Source organism: Coregonus clupeaformis, chromosome 13 (assembly GCF_020615455.1).
Source record: "Coregonus clupeaformis isolate EN_2021a chromosome 13, ASM2061545v1, whole genome shotgun sequence".
Lineage (NCBI taxonomy): Eukaryota > Metazoa > Chordata > Actinopteri > Salmoniformes > Salmonidae > Coregonus > Coregonus clupeaformis.
The window spans coordinates 44,896,152-44,920,530 of NC_059204.1; the positions used below are offsets into that span (position 1 = coordinate 44,896,152).

Genomic DNA, 24,379 nt, shown 5'->3' on the forward strand with positions numbered 1-24,379 from the left:
ACACAACCTGTTAAAGGGGCAATCTGCAGTTGCTACATCAATTTTTATAACATAATTGAATGATATGCACCCACTGATAACTTATAAATGCCACATGAGCTTAGTTCAACTGTCGTAGGCCTACCCCATCATAACCCAAAATATAAGCTTGTTTTACTCCAATGTTTGTAAACAAAGTAAATGTAAACAAACACTATAAAGCCTCAGAACATGGTTAGAACTATACTTTTGATGTCATGGATGGTCAGTCCTTGCATCCATTACTTTGTGTGTAAATTTGAGAGTATTACATTTTTCCAGCCCCCATCCCTCAGATTTTTATCGAAATAGGGGTGGATATTATGTTTTGTTATTGTTACACGACAATCTGCTTGCGCATGTCCAACAAAGAAGGCCATTTGTCATGGCTGCGGGTAAATTAAAGGTCCGGGCTATCCGGTTAGGTAAGGGTTAAGGTTAGGGTAGGGGTTAGGGACTAGAGCGCTTCATGGATCCACCTGTACCCGAGAGTGTCCAAATCCAGAATTCTAAATAATGTCACGGGTCTGGGTCAGCTCTGATATGATTGTCATGGGTATGTTTCATTTTCACTGACTTGTCCGGAAGGGCCTGTACAGATCCGAACGCGACTGCTGCAGTAAAGAGAGAGGGAGAGACATTTTATCATTTGTGCTGCTGCTCGTTTTTCTCAAGAGCTAGCTTGTTGTTGTTGGCCAATCATAAATCGTCAAAGCAGCTACAGTCAGAGCTTCCGTATCTAATAAATGGAAGATGGGATTAAAAATGACCGAATTAAAAGTTCAAGGAGAAAGATAGGCTACAACGACCAAGAGCTAACAGGTAGGCTGCTACTTAATATTCTGAATAGAGTTGTTTTTTGAAACTGTAGGATGAGAAAGCGCATGCACTGCAGCCTCAATTACCCTAGCTACCTAACGCTGACTAACTTCTCCTGGTTTGATGCACTCAAGAAAGGTACTATTGCAGACAGTCTACTATAGCGCGAGTCGGCTTGGTTGTTTGCCGTCTCTCCCTCCTCCCTGTTCATCCCCTTTCCTCCCTGCTCACTGTGTCACTCGCTCTATACGGAACGGGTCTAGTGGTTCTTGGATCCGTTTGGAACAGGCCTCTATATTTTAAAAATTAGTCGGGTCTGGGTGGGAAAGCCCCATCGGGGTCCGTGGAGACCTCTAGTAGGGACGTCAGCAATGACTGGAGGCAAAGCATCAACACAGTGAGCTTGCCTCAAAGTATCTCTTCAGGTCATCCCATACAGAACTAGTCAGTCGATATTTTTGGCATTTTGTCATTTCCTGTTTTGGGTGCTAGGCAGCATCTCATTTCTCTTTCTCCATTCTCTGGCTGCATCTTAATTCTCCATGCTTCTCCCAAAGTGTGCACTAGTACACCTTCTCCCATGGATTTAAACTCACTCTAGTCAACGCTTACACCATTTCTATACTTTTTAAATCCATGACAAGGAGTGTGCATATGCACACTTCTGAATCAGGATGCAGCTTATGTCTCTTGAGCACTCATCTTAATTAATCTTAAATAAAATGACTGGTATGCGCATTATGGTGGAAAATCCCCCATCCCTTGTTTACACCAATCAAATTAAATGACAGTTCAGATGAAAGGAACACAAACAAAGCCATTGCCTAATATATTCCTGTCCAATACTTGAAGGCCAAAGATGTCATCACCTGTCTCTGAAGCCATATCAGACTACTTATGTCTATGTGAAGCACAACCATCTACCCATAACAGATTCCCTATAAGAAAACATTTGAGAGTGTAAGCAATGTACCTCCGCTAGTCACGCATTATGATGGATAATTGTGTCCTATGTATCAGTTAATTTAAATGTAATTAATATTATCTGCATTAAGAATAAGTCAAATTTAGTTGTCATTGTCTTGTTTTTCCTTTACAGATGCCCTCTTTTAGAAGAAAACAAGCCACGCTGGTTTACAGAGACCTGACTAGAGTTGTGATAGCGCGTACACCCCTGCCATCAACTTGGATCTGTGAAAAAGTTGCTCATTTCAATTCTGTTCAACTTAATTTAACCAGAATCGAGTTCCACAGTGGAGTTTCATAAAACCCAGCTGTCAAACAAGGAAATCGTTCCAATCGTTTTTTCCACCATTCATTTTTCCCATAGGGGATTTTAGAGACACTTAAAGATGCACTATGCAGAAATCGCTCCACCATTTCCTGGTTGCTAAAATTCTAATAGTTCGTCTAATTTCAGTTTGTACAATGACTGCTTGTTTTGTCACACAATCTAAACTGCTGTGAAATATATTTTCCATAACCAAAAATATTGTTTATTCAGCTGTTTGAAGCTGGTGTAAAAAAACGAAAGTAAAAGACGCAAAAACGAAACTTCAGAACGGGAAGCATAGAAATAGCACACACAGAACGGATCTACCGCTTCTTAGACTTGCTTTCAACAGGAATGAAAGATCTATAACTCACATTTCTATGTGAATTTGGTGGGGTCGCCCAAAAAGTGACATGTTGTAGCTTTAAAATAAGGGCTGTGTTTCATGTAGGCTTACCCTGGCCTGACGTTTTGATAACCATGTAAATCTCTCTCGGACAAGGTGACTTTTATCAATATATTCAGCTCTATTTACTCTCAGATTCAAAAATACTAATTGGCATCAAAGTAGACATCATGCAAAACTACAAATTCCTGCAAGCTCCTGCATATCATCTCTAGCTGATACCTTTGCTAACAGGTATTGTGTCCATTCAAAACTTGCACAAGACAGTTCATTGTCCATTTAAAGAAATGTATCCTATTTATGCATTACTACATTTAGCTAACATTAGATAGGTAATCCAGAGATTCTTACCTTTGCCTCGATTCAGCAGTCTCTTCCAGATCATCATGGCATTTGTAGTTCTTTATGATAGCCAAATTAGCAGCTAATTAGCATTTCATTTGGGGGGTAAATACAGGCGACTATATTGATAAGTCAGCTTGTCCTAGAGAGATTTACACAGTTATCAAAACGTCACGCTAGGGTAAGCCTACACGAAACACTGCCCTTATTTTAAGTGTTTCTAAAATCCCCTATGGGAAAAATGAATGGTGGAAAAACGATTATTGGAACCATTTCCCTGTTTGACCTCTAGGTTTTATGGGTATTATGACTCATACTGTGGTACTCTATAGTCCACTCAGTAACAGTTGTCACTACTCTCTAGGACAGGGCTCTCCAAACTTGTTCCTGGAGCGGTACCCTTCTGTAGGTCTTCGCTCCAACCCCAGTTGTAACTAACCTGATTCAGCTTATCAACCAGCTAATTATTAGAATCAGGTGTGCTAGATTAGGGTGGCTGCAGCTGTGAGGTGGAACTGACTCTAGTCAACCTGTTTGAAAATGATCAGGACACCGCAAGTGCCCTTGAAAGCCATCAACCGAAAATCAGTATGTGCTTACACTTTACGAGCTGCGGCGTTGCATTTTACTCCGGGTTTGCTCCGATTTCCTCTGACTTCCTCTGAAATACGCCAGGAGCTGATCAAGAGCCCATAGATCGGGTTAGAAATGTGCAGTGTCCGCCTGTCTTTAGAAGTAGGCCTTATATTACAATTGGAAACTAATGCCGCGTTCACGTCATGTCGGATTGATCTGAGGAACAACTTGGAGTGCTCGGAAGGAATACAAGCACCATTCTCACCATTGACAGCCGAAATCGCGGCCATGTTTGTTGCCATTTGCAGTGGTGCGTAACGTCAGAGTTCAGAATGTGGGTCCAGAGATCATACCCGAGTTTCCTAGTTGTAATTACGAGTTGGGGTGTTCACATGCATTTTTCCCAGTAGGAAGGTCGTATTTATGAGTTCCGGACATGATGTGAACGCGGCATAAGATGCCTGCTCCTTTATAGGAGACTCAACTGTAGCACCACCATGCTCAGAGACAGTTTCTACTGTCAAGCCATGAAAGGTTCTACATGGTCAATCGGACGTCTGAAGTGGCCGTACAGCATTTACTGCGATGCAGCCTCCACAGACGTCAGGGCTTTCATACTTCTTGCGCTTAGCAGAGCTATTGTGAAGGAAGTTGTCAAGGAAGTGAGTTTGTGTTTATACAAGACGTACCGCCCCATCCTACCGTCAACCAATCATGTCAATGCGGAACTATACGGCGCCCTCTGCATTGTTGCAAAATTTGAGAGTCACACGCCAATGCGGTATGGAGCATGATTTGGCCTCTGCACGCCTCCGGAGGCTCTGCAACTGTGTCACACCCTCCATACGTAGCCTCCGATCACATTTTCAGATCAAGCATACATTTGCGTTTAGACTGTTGAATAGATTACACATGACTCTATGCTGCTATGGTACTTACTGCACTGTACTTAATATAGTGTAGTTATCTACTTATTTCTTATTGCACACTACACTGTATTCCTGCACAAATGACAACTTTTGATTTTGATTTCATTTGATCTAGTTTACTGTAAACCTGTTCACTTTGTTATGATGAGACATGCATCTCACTAACATTGGATGTATTGTTTAGCAATGCAATATAAGAAATGGAATGTCCTCATTTCAGGAAGAGCTCATGACGTCGGGCTGCAGTTCTGCAGCTTTGAGCTGGAACCTGTCACCCTGATCCGCCACAGACTCTGGCCTGCCACCGCCCATCAGCTGCAAACGGAAGTTTCAGTGGACCTCCTGCGCCAGTTTGCAGCCCTGCAGATGGAGTGTGGGGTGTCTTTCAGGGGGATTACCGTAGCTTTCCACAAAGCCAATTCATGCTGGAAGGCAGTTCTTGTATTTTAAATTGGAAATCAAACCATATACAATGTAAGTGTTTTCTATAAGGAGTAGTTTTTCATTCTCCAGACAGTTGAGCTCTACAGGAAGCTCACAAATGATTCATTTGAGGAGTTCAAACACTTGCAGTTTGAACGAGAGACTGTCAGGAAGTTGGTACCACAGACCTCTGATGGAATAAAGGGACAATCTCAATTGCATCCTCTTTAACCTGTCTGCTCCCCTTCATCTACACTGATTGAAGTGGATTTAACAAGTGACATCAATAAGGGATCATAGCTTTCACCTGGTCAGTTGATGTCATGGAAAGAGCAGGTGTTCCTAATGTTTTGTACAGTCAGTGTATAAAGTCTCAGTAAGCTAAGATTCTTATTTGTCCTAAAATATTATGAATTCAATGTTGTTCACAATTGATAAGGGAAAATATTTAGTCATTTAGCGACAGTCTCTCATCCAGTGCGACTTACAATTAGTGCTTTCATCTTAAATGGACATTTCAAAAAAGGTCTACTTCATATTCATCATCTCCATCACCACCCCAACATCAGTGTATGTGAAAATGGTGTGTTTCTATGTTTTGTAGTTAAAAAGATAAAGATAAGCTTTTCCAATGACATCATCAACCAATTAGTAGGCAATGCCTACTCACAATTGGTCAAAATCACACAATGCACACTGATGATGTCCCTTTAAGATAGCCAGGTGAGACAACCACATATCACAGTCATAGTAAGTCGTAGTCATTTTCCCTCAAAGTAGTTGGTTGGCTTTTTTATCTATCTTATATCATTGCCTTGCCAAACAGTTGTAATTTTATGCTTCAATACAAGCCGCTCAAAAATCCAACCCCTCGTCCATGACCTGGGAGGCGGAAACAGGTAATGTACTGGATTGCCAGACACTGTATCACAAATTGTTTTGTATAATTAATTATTTGCATTTTTGTTTGAAAGGAAAACGGTCATCAAATTATTGCAGCTGTTGGGCTCGCCAGGAAAAGATTGTCTGGGACCAGCATTGAGGTTCCCAAACATGTGGGCGGTTCTTTTGTGACCAGGACAAAGTCAACTGCTTTGTAGGAGGAGCACCAGGCACCAACTGAGGTATACTGAATTTTGAACAATGGGATGTATCTCATAATCGGTTTGTTTCACTGACCTACTTCTGTGTGACTTGTGTGACATCTGTTTTTGTGTATAACCAACAGCTGGCTTATGCTGGAGAAGTAAAACAATTTGATTGAATTAAGGAAAAGCCATTTATCCTTGATGATGGGACTGTAGCATTGGACCATCCTGTCCTTAAACACTTTTTTTTAATTGAACAGAAGTGAATATGGAGGACTTTTCACTCATGCTTATTCACTTCATTTTACAGGGTCGCCAGATGTTCCATGCTGGGGATGCGCTGTGGTCCAAACTCAGTAACTGGACTTAACTGGTGTGTTTGGAATGGCGTGCAGGCCATTTTAGTTATACACTGCTAAAAAAATTTAAGGGAACACTAAAATAACACATCCTAGATCTGAATGAATTAAATAATCTTATTAAATACTTTTTTCTTTACATAGTTGAATGTGCTGACAACAAAATCACACAAAAATTATCAATGGAAATCAAATGTATCAACCCATGGAGGTCTGGATTTGGAGTCACACTCAAAATTAAAGTGGAAAACCACACTACAGGCTGATCCAACTTTGATGTAATGTCCTTAAAACAAGTCAAAATGAGGCTCAGTAGTGTGTGTGGCCTCCACGTGCCTGTATGACCTCCCTACAATGCCTGGGCATGCTCCTGATGTGGTGGATGGTCTCCTGAGGGATCTCCTCCCAGACCTGGACTAAAGCATCCGCCAACTCCTGGACAGTCTGTGGTGCAACATGGCGTTGGTGGATGGAGCGAGACATGATGTCCCAGATGTGCTCAATTGGATTCAGGTCTGGGGAACGGGCAGGCCAGTCCATAGCATCAATGCCTTCCTCTTGCAGGAACTGCTGACACACTCCAGCCACATGAGGTCTAGCATTGTCTTACATTAGGAGGAATCCAGGGCCAACCGCACCAGCATATGGTCTCACAAGGAGTCTGAGGATCTCATCTCGGTACCTAATGGCAGTCAGGCTACCTCTGGCGAGCACATGGAGGGCTGTGCGGCCCCCCAAAGAAATGCCACCCCACACCATGACTGACCCACCGCCAAACCGGTCATGCTGGAGGATGTTGCAGGCAGCAGAGCGTTCTCCACGGCGTCTCCAGTCTCTGTCACGTCTGTCACGTGCTCAGTGTGAACCTGCTTTCATCTGTGAAGAGCACAGGGCGCCAGTGGCGAATTTGCTAATCTTGGTGTTCTCTGGCAAATGCCAAACGTCCTGCACGGTGTTGGGCTGTAAGCACAACCCCCACCTGTGGACGTCGGGCCCTCATACCACCCTCATGGAGTCTGTTTCTGACCGTTTGAGCAGACACATGCACATTTGTGGCCTGCTGGAGGTCATTTTGCAGGGCTCTGGCAGTGCTCCTCCTGCTCCTCCTTGCACAAAGGCGGAGGTAGCGGTCCTGCTGCTGGGTTGTTGCCCTCCTACGGCCTCCTCCACGTCTCCTGATGTACTGGCCTGTCTCCTGGTAGCGCCTCAATGCTCTGGACACTACGCTGACAGACACAGCAAACCTTCTTGCCACAGCTCGCATTGATGTGCCATCCTGGATGAGCTGCACTACCTGAGCCACTTGTGTGGGTTGTAGACTCCGTCTCATGCTACCACTAGAGTGAAAGCACTGCCAGCATTCAAAAGTGACCAAAACATCAGCCAGGAAGCATAGGAACTGAGAAGTGGTCTGTGTTCACCACCTGCAGAACCAGTGCTTTATTGGGGGTGTCTTGCTAATTGCCTATAATTTCCACCTGTTGTCTATTCCATTTGCACAACAGCATGTGAAATTTATTGTCAATCAGTGTTGCTTCCTAAGTGGACAGTTTGATTTCACAGAAGTGTGATTGACTTGGAGTTACATTGTGTTGTTTAAGTGTTCCCTTTATTTTTTTGAGCAGTGTATTGGCTACGATGACTGATGTTGAACTGTCATTCCAGGCTTGCAAATGCTGTGTTCCTGCAGGGGGACCTAAAAACAATGACTAAACATCACAATGTTTCTTCATTATGACAATGCTTGCCAGCTGAAGCCTCATTTACAGGTCAAATTGATACGTCAATCTACAGTGAGTTCCAAAAGTATTGGGACAGTGACAAATGTTTTGTTGTTTTGTCTCTGTACTTCAGCACTTTGTATTTGAAATGGTATAATGACTATGAAGTTAAAGTGCAGACTCTCAGCTTTAATTTGAGTGTATTTTCATCCATATCAGGTGAACCGTTTAGAAATTACAGCACCTTTTGTACATAGTCACCCCATTTTAGGAGACCAAAAGTATTGGCACAAATTCACTTGTGTATTAAAGTAGTCAAGTTTAGTATTTGGTCCCATATTCCTTGCACGCAATGATTACATCAAGCTTGCGACTCGACAAACTTGTTGGATGCATTTTCCATTTGCTTTGGTTGTTTCAGATTTGTGCCCAATATAAATTTATTGTAGATAATGTATTGTATAATTTTGGAGTCACTTTTATTGTAAATAAGAATATATGTTTTTAAACACTTTAATACACATATACAGTGGGGAGAACAAGTATTTGACACACTGCCGATTTTGCAGGTTTTCCTACTTACAAAGCATGTAGAGGTCTGTAATTGTTATCATAGGTACACTTCAACTGTGAGAGACGGAATCTAAAACAAAAATCCAGAAAATCACATTGTATGATTTTTAAGTAATTCATTTGCATTTTATTGCATGACATAAGTATTTGATACATCAGAAAAGCAGAACTTAATATTTGGTACAGAAACCTTTGTTTGCAATTACAGAGATCATACGTTTCCTGTAGGTCTTGACCAGGTTTGCACACACTGCAGCAGGGATTTTGGCCCACTCCTCCATACAGACCTTCTCCAGATCCTTCAGGTTTCGGGGCTGTCGCTGGGCAATACAGACTTTCAGCTTCCTCCAAAGATGTTCTATTGGGTTCAGGTCTGGAGACTGGCTAGGCCACTCCAGGACCTTGAGATGCTTCTTACGGAGCCACTCCTTAGTTGCCCTGGCTGTGTGTTTCGGGTCGTTGTCATGCTGGAAGACCCAGCCACGACCCATCTTCAATGCTCTTACTGAGGGAAGGAGGTTGTTGGCCAAGATCTGGCGATACATGACCCCATCCATCCTCCCCGCAATACGGTGCAGTCGTCCTGTCCCTTTTGCAGAAAAGCATCCCCAAAGAATGATGTTTCCACCTCCATGCTTCACGGTTGGGATGGTGTTCTTGGGGTTGTAGTCATCCTTCTTCTTCCTCCAAACACGGCGAGTGGAGTTTAGACCAAAAAGCTATATTTTTGTCTCATCAGACCACATGACCTTCTCCCATTCCTCCTCTGGATGATCCAGATGGTCATTGGCAAACTTCAGATGGGCCTGGACATGCGCTGGCTTGAGCAGGGGGACCTTGCGTGCGCTGCAGGATTTTAATCCATGACGCCGTAGTGTGTTACTGATGGTTTTCTTTGAGACTGTGGTCCCAGCTCTCTTCAGGTCATTGACCAGGTCCTGCCGTGTAGTTCTGGGCTGATCCCTCACCTTCCTCATGATCATTGATGCCCCACGAGGTGAGATCTTGCATGGAGCCCCAGACCGAGGGTGATTGACCGTCATCTTGAACTTCTTCCATTTTCTAATAATTGCGCCAACAGTTGTTGCCTTCTCACCAAGCTGCTTCCCTATTGTCCTGTAGCCCATCCCAGCCTTGTGCAGGTCTACAATTTTAACCCTGATGTCCTTACACAGCTCTCTAGTTTTGGCCATTGTGGAGAGGTTGGAGTCTGTTTGATTGAGTGTGTGGACAGGTGTCTTTTATACAGGTAACGAGTTCAAACAGGTGCAGTTAATACAGGTAATGAGTGGAGAACAGGAGGGCTTCTTAAAGAAAAAATAACAGGTCTGTGAGAGCCGGAATTCTTACTGGTTGGTAGGTGATCAAATACTTATGTCATGCAATAAAATGCAAATGAATTACTTAAAAATCATACAATGTGATCTTCTGGATTTTTGTTTTAGATTCCGTCTCTCACAGTTGAAGTGTACCTATGATAAAAATGACAGACCTCTACATGCTTTGTAAGTAGGAAAACCTGCAAAATTGGCAGTGTATCAAATACTTGTTCTCCCCACTGTAGGTGAATTTGTCCCAATACTTTTAGTCCTCTAAAATGGGGGGACTATATAAAAAAGTGATGTAATTTCTAAACAGTTCGCCCGATATGGATGAAAATACCCTCAAATGAAAGCTGACAGTCTGCACTTGAATTGTATCATTTCAAATCAAGTACTGGAGTACAGAGCCAAAACAACAAAACATGTGTCACTGTCCCAATACTTTTGGAGCTCACTGTATGTTAGCTATAATGATACATTAGATCATTTATAGAATATTTAACCACCCTTTAGTGAGACATTCATGAATGGCTTGATACAGATTTATGAATGGCTTGATACAGATTTCTCCAGACCCACTTTGAAGTAATGTTTTACACAACAATGTACAAAATAACTGCTCTTTACACTGAATTGTTTTGACATTTGCAAAAACAGTCCCGAACTGATGGTGGACACTACATTTGCAGTGCCAGTCTTTCATGTTTATGCTCATGATGCTGACTGGCAGATAATGAATACTTTTTTCTTTATAATTTCTTCTGTTAAACACTGCTTCTTTGTATAGTTGCAGACTGTTGCCTTAACAGTATTCAAAAACAGCTAGTTGTAATCTGTCCTAGTTCCTTAATGAATCATCATCGCCCATTGTAAAGCTCATTATGGTTTCTGATTGTACTTTACATTTCAGGTCACCGATGGTACCAGGTATGTGACTGGTAGCAGGCTTGCTGATGACACATCTCGTCGTGTTGACACCCTCACTGATGCCCTCCTCTATTACGCAGCCAGGGTCAAGGCAAGGTAGGAATTTATAACTGGAAATCAGTTATTGAGATGGCCCATTGTTCAGGATTGTGTTGATATCCCATCATTTTGCACACAATGAAACGGCAATGTATTTTAAACTATCTTTGAATTTTTAAAAAAACATTTTAGTCATTTAGCAGATGCTCTTATCCAGAGCGACTTACAGTTAGTGAGTGCATACATTTTCATACTGGCCCCCCGTGGGAAACGAACCCATAACCCTGGTGTTGCAAGCGCCATGCTCTACCAACTGAGCTACAGGGGACTACATGTAATGTATGTTCACGTTCATGTTTTAGCACTGGCAGAAAGTCCTGAAGGAGGAAACTGAGGTAAAGGAGGAGTTGATGGTGCTGCTAGACAGCATTCCAGGTTAGATTCCATGTGTTGCTCATATCTTTTGTTTACAGTGCCTTCGGATAGTATTCAGACCCCTTGATTTTTCCAAATGTTGTTATGTTAACAGCCTTATTCTAAAATTGATAAAATATTATTTTTTTCCTCAGCAATCTACACACAATAACCAATAATTATGAAGCTAAAATAGTTTTTTAGAATTTTTTTCTAAACAGAAATACCTTATTTACATAAGTATTCAGACCCTTTGCTATGAGACTCGAAATTGAGCTCAGGTGCATCCTGTTTCCATTGATAATCCTTGAGATGTTTCTACAACTTGATTGACTCTGTACCGGTACCCCCTGTATATAGCCTCCCTACTGTTATTTTATTTTACTGCTGCTCTTTAATCATTTTTTACTTATCCATTTTTTTACTTAACACTTATTTTTCTTAAAACTGCTTTGTTGGTTTTACATGCTTGTAAGCATTTCACTGTAAGGTCCTGTTGTACCTGTTGTATTCGGCGCATGTGGCAAATAAAATTTGATTTGATTTGAGTCCACCTGTGGAAAATTCAATTGATTGGACATGATTTGGAAAGGCATACACCTGTCTATATACACTACCGTTCAAACGTTTGGGGTCACTTAGAAATCTCCTTGTTTTCAAAAGAAAAGCAATTTTTTTGTCCATTAAAATAACATCAAATTGATCAGAAATACAGTGTAGACATTGTTAATGTTGTAAATGGCTATTGTAGCTGGAAACAGCTGATTTTTAACGGAATATCTACATAGGCGTACAGAGGCCCATTATCAGCAACCATCAGTCCATCAGCACGTTGTGTTTGCTAATCCAAGTTTATCATTTTAAAAGGCTAATTGATCATTAGAAAACCCTTTTGCAATTATGTTAGCGCAGCTGATAACTGTTGTGCTGATTAAAGAAGCAATAAAACTGGCCTTCTTGAGACTAGTTGAGACTAGTTGAGTATCTGGAGCATCAGCAATTGTGGGTTCGATTACAGGATCAAAATGGCCAGAAACAAATAACTTTCATCTGAAACTCGTCAGTCTATTCTTGTTCTGAGAAATTAAGACTATTCCATGCGAGAAATCGCCAAGAAACTGAAGATCTCGTACAACGCTGTGCACTACTCCCTTCAAAGAACAACACAAACTGGCTCTTACCAGAATAGAAAGAGGAGTGGGAGGCCCCGGTGCACAACTGAGCAAGAGGACAAATACATTAGAGTGTCTAGTTTGAGAAACAAAGGACTCACAGGTCCTCAACTGGCAGCTTCATTAAATAGTACCCGCAAAACACCAGTCTCAACGTCAACAGTGAAGAGGCGACTCTGGGATGCTGACCTTCTAGGCAGAGTTGCAAAGAAAAAGCCATATCTCAGACTGTCCAATAAAAAGAAAAGATTAAGATGGGCAAAAGAACACAGACACTGGACATATGAAGATTAGAAAAAAGTGTTATGGACAGACAAATCGAAGTTTGAGGTGTTCGGATCACAAAGAATAACATTTGTGAGACGCAGACCAACTGAAAAGATGCTGGAGGAGTGCTTGATGCCATCTGTCAAACATGGTGGAGGCAATGTGATGGTCTGGGGGTGCTTTGGTGGTAAAGTGTGATATTTGTACAGGGTAAAAGGGATCTTGAAGAAGGAAGGCTATCACTCCATTTTGCAACGCCATGCCATACCCTGTGGACGGCGCTTGATTGGAGCCAATTTCCTCCTACAACAGGACAATGACCCAAAGCACAGCTCCAAACTATGCAAGAACTATTTAGAGAAGCAGTCAGCTGGTATTCTGTCTTTAATGGAGTGGCCAGCACAGTCACCGGATCTCAACCCTATTGAGCTGTTGTGGGAGCAGCTTGACCGTATGGTACGTAAGAAGTGCCCATCAAGCCAATCCAACTTGTGGGAGGTGCTTCAGGAAGCATGGGGTGAAATCTCTTCAGATTACCTCAACAAATTGACAACTAGAATGCCAAAGGTCTGCAAGGCTATAATTGCTGCAAATTGAGGATTCTTTGACGAAAGCAAAGTTTGCAGGACACAATTATAATTTCTATTAAAAATCATTATTTCTAACCTTGTCAATGACTATATTTCCTATGCATTTTGCTATATTTCCTATTAAAACTCATTTAATATATATTTTCATGGAAAACAAGGACATTTCTAAGTGACTCACAGTTGACAGTGCATATCAGAGCAAGCCATGAGGTCGAAGGAATTGTCCGTAGAGCTCCGAGACAGCATTGTGTTGAGGCACAGATCTGGGGAAGGGTCCAAAAAATGTCTGCAGCATTGAAGGTCCCCAAGAACACAGTGGCCTCCATGATTCTTAAAGGGGAATGGAAACACTTTAGGAAGTAAATCTAAGCAAAGAGAGATTCAATCCACTAATACTAAACGTGCATTTAACATAAAAACATCTCTATATTTAGTATTTGGATCGTCGACAAGGTTTATTTGAGCCATGATTAGCGCCTTTTAAAATTGCCATAGTAATGACTGACGCCAGTGCGTCACTGGCAGGAATCATCAAATTGTCTGTGGTATTGAGTTTTCGCGCGGAGAGTGAATCGAAGACTGAGGTTAGGTGCAGACAACGAAGATGGTAACAACAAGTAGTAATTAAAACATGAACTGTATAGCGACAGGCTGTAGGAATTGGCTCCCAAAACATCACTCAGTAAGCTACCATCGGCTGCCCAAGGACCCACAACTTTTGAAGAAGTGGCTCCATGTCCTGAAGAGGAAGAACGTGCCAGCTCGAGCTAGCAGGTTCTGCAGACAGCACTTCGCGGAGGCAGACTTCACGATGAAGGGCACTTTCGATGCGGCAACCGGGAGTTTCCAAATGGAAAGGAGTCATAGGCCTACATTGAAGCCCTCTGCTTGCGCCTACATTTTAGATTTCGAGGGTTATAGTCTAGGGGTTACCGACCGCCCATCATCAACATCGCTGAGTTCGGAGTCGAGCAAAAGCCAGACTGAACGGAGGATGTGACACGAGTCAATGCAATGGAGCCTGAGCGGTAACGTTAACCGGTCATGACTGTTGTTGACTAGGCTAGCATTAGACACTGGACAACTTTGTTGCAACTCCAGTTGAAGGTAACTAGCTAATTGCGTCTGAAGTGTTTTGTGTAACACCCCCCAGCAAGTAACATTACCAAGCAACTTAACTGCAACTAAAATTGCAACACAGTTTCTCCTTGTACCCCTGTTATTAGGTACAGTGAGGGGAAAAAAGTATTTGATCCCCTGCTGATTTTGTACGTTTGCCCACTGACAAAGAAATTATCAGTCTATAATTTTAATGGTAGGTTTATTTGAACAGTGAGAGACAGAATAATAACAACAAAATCCAGAAAAACGCATGTCAAAAAAGTTATAAATTGATTTGCATTTTAATTAGGGAAATAAGTATTTGACCCCCTCAATCAGAAAGATTTCTGGCTCCCAGGTGTCTTTTATACAGGTAACGAGCTGAGATTAGGAGCACACTCTTAAAGGGAGCAATCAATCAATCAGATTCCAAACTCTCCACCATGGCCAAGACCAAAGAGCTCTCCAGGGATGTCAGGGACAAGATTGTAGACCTACACAAGGCTGGAATGGGCTACAAGACCATCGCCAAGCAGCTTGGTGAGAAGGTGACAACAGTTGGTGCGATTATTCGCAAATGGAAGAAACACAAAATAACTGTCAATCTCCCTCGGCCTGGGGCTCCATGCAAGATCTCACCTCGTGGAGTTGCAATGATCATGAGAACGGTGAGGAATCAGCCCAGAACTACACAGGAGGATCTTGTCAATGATCTCAAGGCAGCTGGGACCATAGTCACCAAGAAAACAATTGGTAACACACTACGCCGTGAAGGACTGAAATCCTGCAGCGCCTGCAAGGTCCCCCTGCTCAAGAAAGCACATATACAGGCCCGTCTGAAGTTTGCCAATGAACATCTGAATGATTCAGAGGAGAACTGGGTGAAAGTGTTGTGGTCAGATGAGACCAAAATGGAGCTCTTTGGCATCAACTCAACTCGCCGTGTTTGGAGGAGGAGGAATGCTGCCTATGACCCCAAGAACACCATCCCCCACCGTCAAACATGGAGGTGAAAACATTATGCTCTGGGGGTGTTTTTCTGCTAAGGGGACAGGACAACTTCACCGCATCAAAGGGACGATGGACGGCGCCATGTACAGTCAAATCTTGGGTGAGAACCTCCTTCCCTCAGCCATGGCATTGAAAATGGGTCGTGGATGGGTATTCCAGCATGACAATGACCCAAAACACACGGCCAAGGCAACAAATGAGTGGCTTAAGAAGAAGCACATTAAGGTCCTGGAGTGGCCTACCCAGTCTCCAGACCTTAATCCCATAGAAAATCTGTGGAGGGAGCTGAAGGTTCGAGTTGCCAAACGTCAGACTCGAAACCTTAATGACTTGGAGAAGATCTAAAAACGTCTGACCTCTGTGATTGCCAACAAGGGTTTTTCCCTAAGTACTAAGTCATGTTTTGCAGAGGGGTCAAATACTTATTTCCCTCATTAAAATGCAAATCAATTTATAACCTTTTTTTACATGCGTTTTTCTGGATTTTTTTGTTGTTATTCTGTCTCTCACTGTTCAAATAAACCTACCATTAAAATTATAGACTGATCATGTCTTTGTCAGTGGGCAAACATACAAAATCAGCAGGGGATCAAATACTTTTTCCCCTCACTGTATATATTGAGCACCTACCCACTACTGATATTAACTTTAAACAATTTATAATCAAGCAAAATTTCAGCAATCATTTCACTGGCATATCGGCTGCTGACTGGTCGAGTAACCTCTTCTGCCAGGAAGTCCTTCATAAGGATTAGTGACACGTCCAATAAATACATCGCCATCCAGACAGACTGACAGGAACTTCTAACTGGATGTAATACAGCCACCATCTGCTGGGATTTTGTGCTGTATCGCCACCATCTCTCTACAACACACACACTCATACTCTAGCAATTATCTGGCAGCATCCGGACTCACACCAGTTTGTGTCACCGCTACGCCGACCCTCTAGCTGAGGTGTTTCAGGCAGCATATCTGTGTTGTTACTGCTACGAGAACGAACTCATTGATCTGGGGCAACGATTGGCTCAAACATGAACGGCTTCAGTAGGTTTATTGGCTCCCTAACTAACATTATTTCATTCTCTGTAATAAACTCATTCTCAGACTTGGAGCCACTCTGTAAATTCAGCCATTTATGGGAGTTCCAACGTTTTCTCTCCCGCCAGTGATGCAACAATGCCAATATGGCGATTTACAGTTACAGTTAGCTGGCGTTCTAAATCGTAGTGTTTCCATTCCCCTTTAAACTGAAGAAGTTTGGAACCACCAAGACTCTTCCTAGAGCTGGCTGCCCGGCCAAACAGAGCAATCGGGGGAGAAGGGCCTTGGCCAGGGAGGTGACCAAGAACCTGATGGTCACTCTGATAGAGCTCTAGAGTTCCTCTGTGGAGATGGGAGAATCTCCTAGAAGGACAACCATCTCTGCAGCACTCCACTAATTAGGCCTTTATGGTAGAGTGGCCAGACGGAAGCCACTCCTCAGTAAAAGGCACATGTCATCCCTACGGTGAAGCAAAGTGGTGGCAGCAACATGCTGTAGGGATGTTTTTCAGCGGCAGGGACTAGGAGACTAGTCAGGATCGAGGAAAATATGAACGAAGCAAAGTACAGAGAGATCCTTGATGAAAACCTGCTCCAGAACGCTCAGGACAGACTGGGGCCAAGGTTCACCTTCCAACAGGACAATGACCCTAAGCACACAGCCAAGACAGCGCAGGAGTGGCTTCGGGACAAGGCTCTGAATGTCCTTGAGTGGCCCAGCCAGAGCCCAGACTTGAACCCGATTGAACATCTCTGGAGAGATCTGAAAATAGCTGTGCAGCGACACTCCCCATCCAAGCTGACAGAGCTTGAGAGGATCTGCAGAGAGGAATGGGAAAAACTCCCCAAATACAGGTGTGCCAAGCTTGTAGCGTCATACTGATGGGGAATACACGTATTTACCTGATTTGTTTAATATTAATAGTTAACAGTTAATATGCTTAACAACAGTAGAGACATTTCTTAACTACCAATGCTGTGCTTTTCATAAGTATGGTTCCCTCTAGCTCCATACAGCTGGTCTGGGCGTGTAGTCAAGGACATGGGATAGAGATACATTTGAGGAACAGATAGACCTGTATTGTTTCAATTTCTTGTTGCTTCTGAGTAACCTGGTCACACGGTCAAGATATGGGCAGTAACGGAGCTAACGTTATCACTTGTTTGTGCGTTATGACCCGATACACATAGCCACAAGATGAAAACAAGGTGGCTCCTGATCTGCCAGGGAGGGGCGTGCTTGTATGAAAAGCAGAGATTGTTCTAGACACTTTGCAGAATTTATGAAGAGCTATACAAATCCTGTTGACTCTGTATTAACTTCTGCCTGCAATTGCAAAACTTAAGATATTTTACATATACTCAGAAGCCTCTGTCTGTGTCATTTTCTAAAGTTTAGTTTGTTTAAGAATAAGAGAAGATCAGCACTGTGCATGAACCCTCTACATTTTGGCGCGCTTGCCAGGAGTGAGTGACTACCCGTCATTGGAGTGAGCATCGACCTACTGTGCCGCGCAACCAATTACTTAAAGGTAAGCAGACGCCTGTTATATCTAAAGTATGTAATTTGAACAAAGCACTGTGTGGTTGATGACTCATTCTGACACGTAAGTGGCGCCTCACTCACAGTATGCTGTTAATTTAAGAGACGAAACCTACATTGTGGTATATATTGATTTATTACTAAACTCTTAATAGAGTTTTTCCTAGGTGGGGTACGATATGTTGACTTGGTGATAGGATTTAGGGCAAATTCCAAGTCTGCTAAATGACTAAAATGTATAAAGCCGACCACCTAGGTGATAGTTAGAAATTCCTAGGCCTGTAATTGTGTACTCCGGAGTGCTAGGACGGTAAACAAGATGTTTGTCCTAGTTGTGTGAGGGACGGTAAACAAGAGGTTTGTCCCGGTTATTTATAGGACGGTAAACGAGATGTTTGTCCTAGTTGTGTTGTATGTTGTATAAATTGTATATACACTGCTCAAAAAAATTAAGGGAACACTTAAACAACACAATGTAACTCCAAGTCAATCACACTTCTGTGAAATCAAACTGTCCACTTAGGAAGCAACACTGATTGACAATAAATGTCACATGCTGTTGTGCAAATGGAATAGACAACAGGTGGAAATTATAGGCAATTAGCAAGACACCCCCAATAAAGAAGTGGTTCTGCAGGTGGTGACCACAGACCACTTCTCAGTTCCTATGCTTCCTGGCTGATGTTTTGGTCACTTTTGAATGCTGGCGGTGCTTTCACTCTAGTGGTAGCATGAGACGGAGTCTACAACCCACACAAGTGGCTCAGGTAGTGCAGCTCATCCAGGATGGCACATCAATGCGAGCTGTGGCAAGAAGGTTTGCTGTGTCTGTCAGCGTAGTGTCCAGAGCATGGAGGCGCTACCAGGAGACAGGCCAGTACATCAGGAGACGTGGAGGAGGCCGTAGGAGGGCAACAACCCAGCAGCAGGACCGCTACCTCCGCCTTTGTGCAAGGAGGAGCAGGAGGAGCACTGCCAGAGCCCTGCAAAATGACCTCCAGCAGGCCACAAATGTGCATGTGTCTGCTCAAACAGTCAGAAACAGACTCCATGAGGGTGGTATGAGGGCCCGACGTCCACAGGTGAGGGTTGTGCTTACAGCCCAACACCGTGCAGGACGTTTGGCATTTGCCAGAGAACACCAATATTGGCAAATTCGCCACTGGCGCCCTGTGCTCTTCACAGATGAAAGCAGGTTCACACTGAGCACATGTGACAGACGTGACAGAGTCTGGAGACGCCGTGGAGAACATTCTGCTGCCTGCAACATCCTCCAGCATGACCGGTTTGGCGGTGGGTCAGTCATGGTGTGGGGTGGCATTTCTTTGGGGGGACGCACAGCCCTCCATGTGCTCGCCAGAGGTAGCCTGACTGCCATTAGGTACCGAGATGAGATCCTCAGACCCCTTGTGAGACCATATGCTGGTGCGGTTGGCCCTGGGTTCCTCCTAATGCAAGACAATGCTAGACCTCATGTGACTGGAGTGTGTCAGCAGTTCCTGCAAGAGGAAGGCATTGATGCTATGGACTGGCCCGCCCGTTCCCCAGACCTGAATCCAATTGAGCACATCTGGGACATCATGTCTCGCTCCATCCACCAACGCCACGTTGCACCACAGACTGTCCAGGAGTTGGCGGATGCTTTAGTCCAGGTCTGGGAGGAGATCCCTCAGGAGACCATCCGCCACCTCATCAGGAGCATGCCCAGGCGTTGTAGGGAGGTCATACAGGCACATGGAGGCCACACACACTACTGAGCCTCATTTTGACTTGTTTTAAGGACATTACATCAAAGTTGGATCAGCCTGTAGTGTGGTTTTCCACTTTAATTTTGAGGGTGACTCCAAATCCAGACCTCCATGGGTTGATACATTTGATTTCCATTGATCATTTTTGTGTGATTTTGTTGTCAGCACATTCAACTATGTAAAGAAAAAAGTATTTAATAAGATTATTTCATTCATTCAGATCTAGGATGTGTTGTTTAAGTGTTCCCTTTATTTTTTTTAGCAGTGTATGATTATGAGTGACTGACTATCGGTGATGGTTAGGCATGTATTTGTTTGTTGATTAATCATTAATGGCTAGATGGTGGAGTTATAATTCTGGTGTATCTCAATACGTGTTTGAACGAAGGGCATTTGCCTTGGTTGAATGGACTTTTAGTAACAACGGACACTTTAAAAGTTGTTGCAAAATGGCTTAAGGACAACAAAGTCAAGGTATTGGAGTGGCCATCACAAAGCCCTGACCTCAATCCTATAGAAAATGTGTGGGCAGAACTGAAAAAGCGTGTGCGAGCAAGGAGGCCTACAAACCTGACTCAGTTACACCAGCTCTGTCAGGAGGAATGGGCTAAAATTCACCCAACTTATTGTGGGAAGCTTGTGGAAGGCTACGCAAAACGTTTGAACCAAGTTAAACAATTTAAAGGCAATGCTACCAAATACTAATTGAGTGTATGTAAACTTCTGACCCACTAGGAATGTGATGAAAGAAATAAAAGCTGAAATAAATAATTATCTCTACTATTATTCTGACATTTCACATTCTTAAAATAAAGTGGTGATCCTAACTGACCTAAGACAGGGAATCTTTACTAGGACTAAATGTCAGGAATTGTGAAAAACTGAGTTTAAATGTATTTGGCTAAGGTGTATGTAAACTTCCGACTGGGTCTGAATACTTATGTAAATAAGGTATATATATATATATTTTTTATACATTTGTAAAAATGTCTAGAAACCTGTTTTCGCTTTGTCATTATGGGGTATTGTGTGTAGATTGAGGCATTTCTTTAATGTAATCCATTTTAGAATAAGGCTGTAAAGTAACAAAATGTGGAAAAGGGGAAGGGGTCTGAATACTTTCCGAATGCACTGTATGTCAATCATTATTTGAATATGTTGGTAACCCGTTGTATAAAAGTGATAATGCCCTTGAAGCCTGTGTTTGGAGGATATATTGACACGTGCCAATATATCCTCCAAACATTAAATAATATTGATTACAAATTGATAGTCCTTGTGATACTGGAGTCCTGATTTGTGTGGGGTTAGACAGGGTCAGGATTAGAGATGGCACACACATTCCCTGTCCACTGACTTCTCTGTCCACCACACCATAATACACACACTCACTCACACTCACATACAGTGGGGGAAAAAAGTATTTAGTCAGCCACCAATTGTGCAAGTTCTCCCACTTAAAAAGATGAAAGAGGCCTGTAATTTTCATCATAGGTACACGTCAACTATGACAGACATTGAGATTTTTTTTCTCCAGAAAATCACATTGTAGGATTTTTAATGAATTTATTTGCAAATTATGGTGGAAAATAAGTATTTGGTCACCTACAAACAAACAAGATTTCTGGCTCTCACAGACCTGTAACTTCTTCTTTAAGAGGCTCCTCTGTCCTCTACTCGTTACCTGTATTAATGGCACCTGTTTGAACTTGTTATCAGTATAAAAGACACCTGTCCACAACCTCAAACAGTCACACTCCAAACTCCACTATGGCCAAGACCAAAGAGCTGTCAAAGGACACCAGAAACAAAATTGTAGACCTGCACCAGGCTGGGAAGACTGAATCTGCAATAGGTAAGCAGCTTGGTTTGAAGAAATCAACTGTGGGAGCAATTATTAGGAAATGGAAGACATACAAGACCACTGATAATCTCCCTCGATCTGGGGCTCCACGCAAGATCTCACCCCGTGGGGTCAAAATGATCACAAGAACGGTGAGCAAAAATCCCAGAACCACACGGGGGGGACCTAGTGAATGACCTGCAGAGAGCTGGGACCAAAGTAACAAAGCCTATCATCAGTAACACACTACGCCGCCAGGGACTCAAATCCTGCAGTGCCAGACGTGTCCCCCTGCTTAAGCCAGTACATGTCCAGGCCCGTCTGAAGTTTGCTAGAGTGCATTTGGATGATCCAGAAGAGGATTGGGAGAATGTCATATGGTCAGATGAAACCAAAATAGAACTTTTTGGTAAAAACTCAACTCGTCGTGTTTGGAGGACAAAGAATGCTGAGTTGCATCCAAAGAACACCATACCTACTGTGAAGCATGGGGGTGGAAACATCATGCTTTGGGGCTGTTTTTCTGCAAAGGGACCAGGACGACTGATCCGTGTAAAGGAAAGAATGAATGGGGCCATGTATCGTGATATTTTGAGTGAAAACCTCCTTCCATCAGCAAGGGCATTGAAGATGAAACGTGGCTGGGTCTTTCAGCATGACAATGATCCCAAACACACCGCCCGGGCAACGAAGGAGTGGCTTCGTAAGAAGCATTTCAAGGTCCTGGAGTGGCCTAGCCAGTCTCCAGATCTCAACCCCATAGAAAATCTTTGGAGGGAGTTGAAAGTCTGTGTTGCCCAGCGACAGCCCCAAAACATCACTGCTATAGAGGAGATCTGCATGGAGGAATGGGCCAAAATACCAGCAACAGTGTGTGAAAACCTTGTGAAGACTTACAGAAAACGTTTGACCTGTGTCATTGCCAACAAAGGGTATATAACAAAGAATTGAGAAACTTTTGTTATTGACCAAATACTTATTTTCCACCATAATTAGCAAATAAATTCATTAAAAATCTTACAATGTAATTTTCTGGAGAAAAAAAATCTCATTTTGTCTGTCATAGTTGACATGTACCTATGATGAAAATTACAGGCCTCTCTCATCTTTTTAAGTGGGAGAACTTGCACAATTGGTGGCTGACTAAATACTTTTTTTCCCCACACACACACTCACTTTGTTTGTACTCATGTTATAGCCAACTCTTAACTTTTGTATGAATTGTTTTTAATAAAATATTTTTAATGTAGTTCATTTATTCATTATTTTTAACTGGTTAAATGTTTGTAGTTTGCATGTTTTAGTAATGATTAACATGTTTAAATAGTTGTAAATCTCTGCTTGATTTAGCTTTCGGTATATTTGCACATTTTAAGACAGCAGTAGTTAATCAACACACTATTATTGTAAATAAATGGACACTACCTGTTATGAAACGGAAATTGCTCTCCGTAAATAAATGCAGAGAAATGCTCAGTCTGGACTCTGAAGCCATTCGGCGATGGGTTTCAGAGCCCTATGATAATGATACAAGTTATATCAGCTTAAAAAGGGTTTATTTACAACCTCTGGGGTATAAGATGTTTGGCAAAGTGGTATAGGAGAGTCTGACATGAAATATAACCCCTAACTCTAACTTGAGTTCAGTCTTCGCCAATGAGAACCAAGAGGGGTCTAGCTTCGTGCCTGCCTCCAATGAGTGAAAATGACTGCAACCTGCCTTACTAGGCCCCTTGCGTGGTACTAACACTATATCTTACCCCGATACAGTTGTGGTCGTCAGTGAGGTGCACAGCTGCAGGTTTCTGTGCTTCATGACTAGAAAAGGCCTAGATTCTAGGCCGTAGAACAGGGTTTTCCAAACTCGGTCCACGGGACCCCAAGGGTGCACGTTTTTACACAGCTGATTCAAATAATCAACTAATCATCAAGCTTTGATTGTTTTAATCAGCTGTATAGTGTTAGGGCAAAAACCAAAACATGCACCCCTTGGGGTTCCGAGGACTGAGTTTGGGAAACGCTGCCATAGGAGATCCTACATCCATCTCATTAGATTCATATTACTGATTTGCATCCTAAAAAAAGGATAGTTGTGTTTTGCTGCATAACACACATTATTTGTGTACCCATATGATGTGGATCATTGTCAGGTTATTTGATATATAAGCTTCAGTAAAAAATAACACTGTGGTTACAATAACACTTTAAACAGCTAGTTTGTAAATGTATAGAATGTGTTTGTTTTGGGTCCACACTGGTGAATTAACTTATGTAAATTAGACAGTCACTCAGCTTCAGGCAACTTTGATGTAAGGCTTGATCACACCTGTAGTGACTACTTCTATCCCTCAGGCCCATTGTTGCTTATCCATTGTTCACTATCAATGTAATTACACCCAACACAATGTTGACAATTCATTGTGGCTAAGTGATAATGGAGTTAATTGTAACTGCCATTGCAAATGTTTATGTATGACTAGAAAAAATAAATAGAGGGACATACAATAATAAAGTGATAATTGTGAGGAAATACTGTATGTTCTTCATAATCAAAGACAAAATACAGGTTGACTTATTGGCTACATTCACAGTACACTTTGACAAAATAACATCAGTGTTTTGAATATGGTGTCTGCACTGAAACACCTCATCCAGTTCACACATTTACCCAATTTCTAATTCTGGACTTACATTGTCCAGAATTAGAAATTGGGTAAATGTGTGAACTGGATGAGGTGTTTCAGTGCAGACACCATATTCAAAACACTTTCTACGGCAGCAAAAATTCTGGTTATTAACCAGGTTTTTATCCAACCTTTTCATGCAAGTAA

The 24,379-nt window shown here is 42.5% G+C and overlaps 1 long non-coding RNA gene across 4 annotated transcripts in view; it reads left to right on the plus strand.

Annotated features, from left to right (window-relative positions):
• The first annotated feature begins 61 nt into the window (after window positions 1-61).
• LOC121579584 overlaps window positions 62-24,379 on the plus strand; it is a 52,889-nt gene continuing 28,571 nt past the window's right edge. For 2 of the 4 annotated variants that reach the window (XR_006002927.1, XR_006002930.1), the window contains exons 1-2: window positions 3,134-5,910; window positions 10,760-10,872. This is a non-coding gene — a long non-coding RNA (uncharacterized LOC121579584). Of the gene's footprint in view, window positions 841-1,936; window positions 2,039-3,133; window positions 5,911-10,759; window positions 10,873-24,379 lie in introns of those variants that run through there. The other 2 variants (XR_006002928.2, XR_006002929.1) reach the window with 2 other exon arrangements.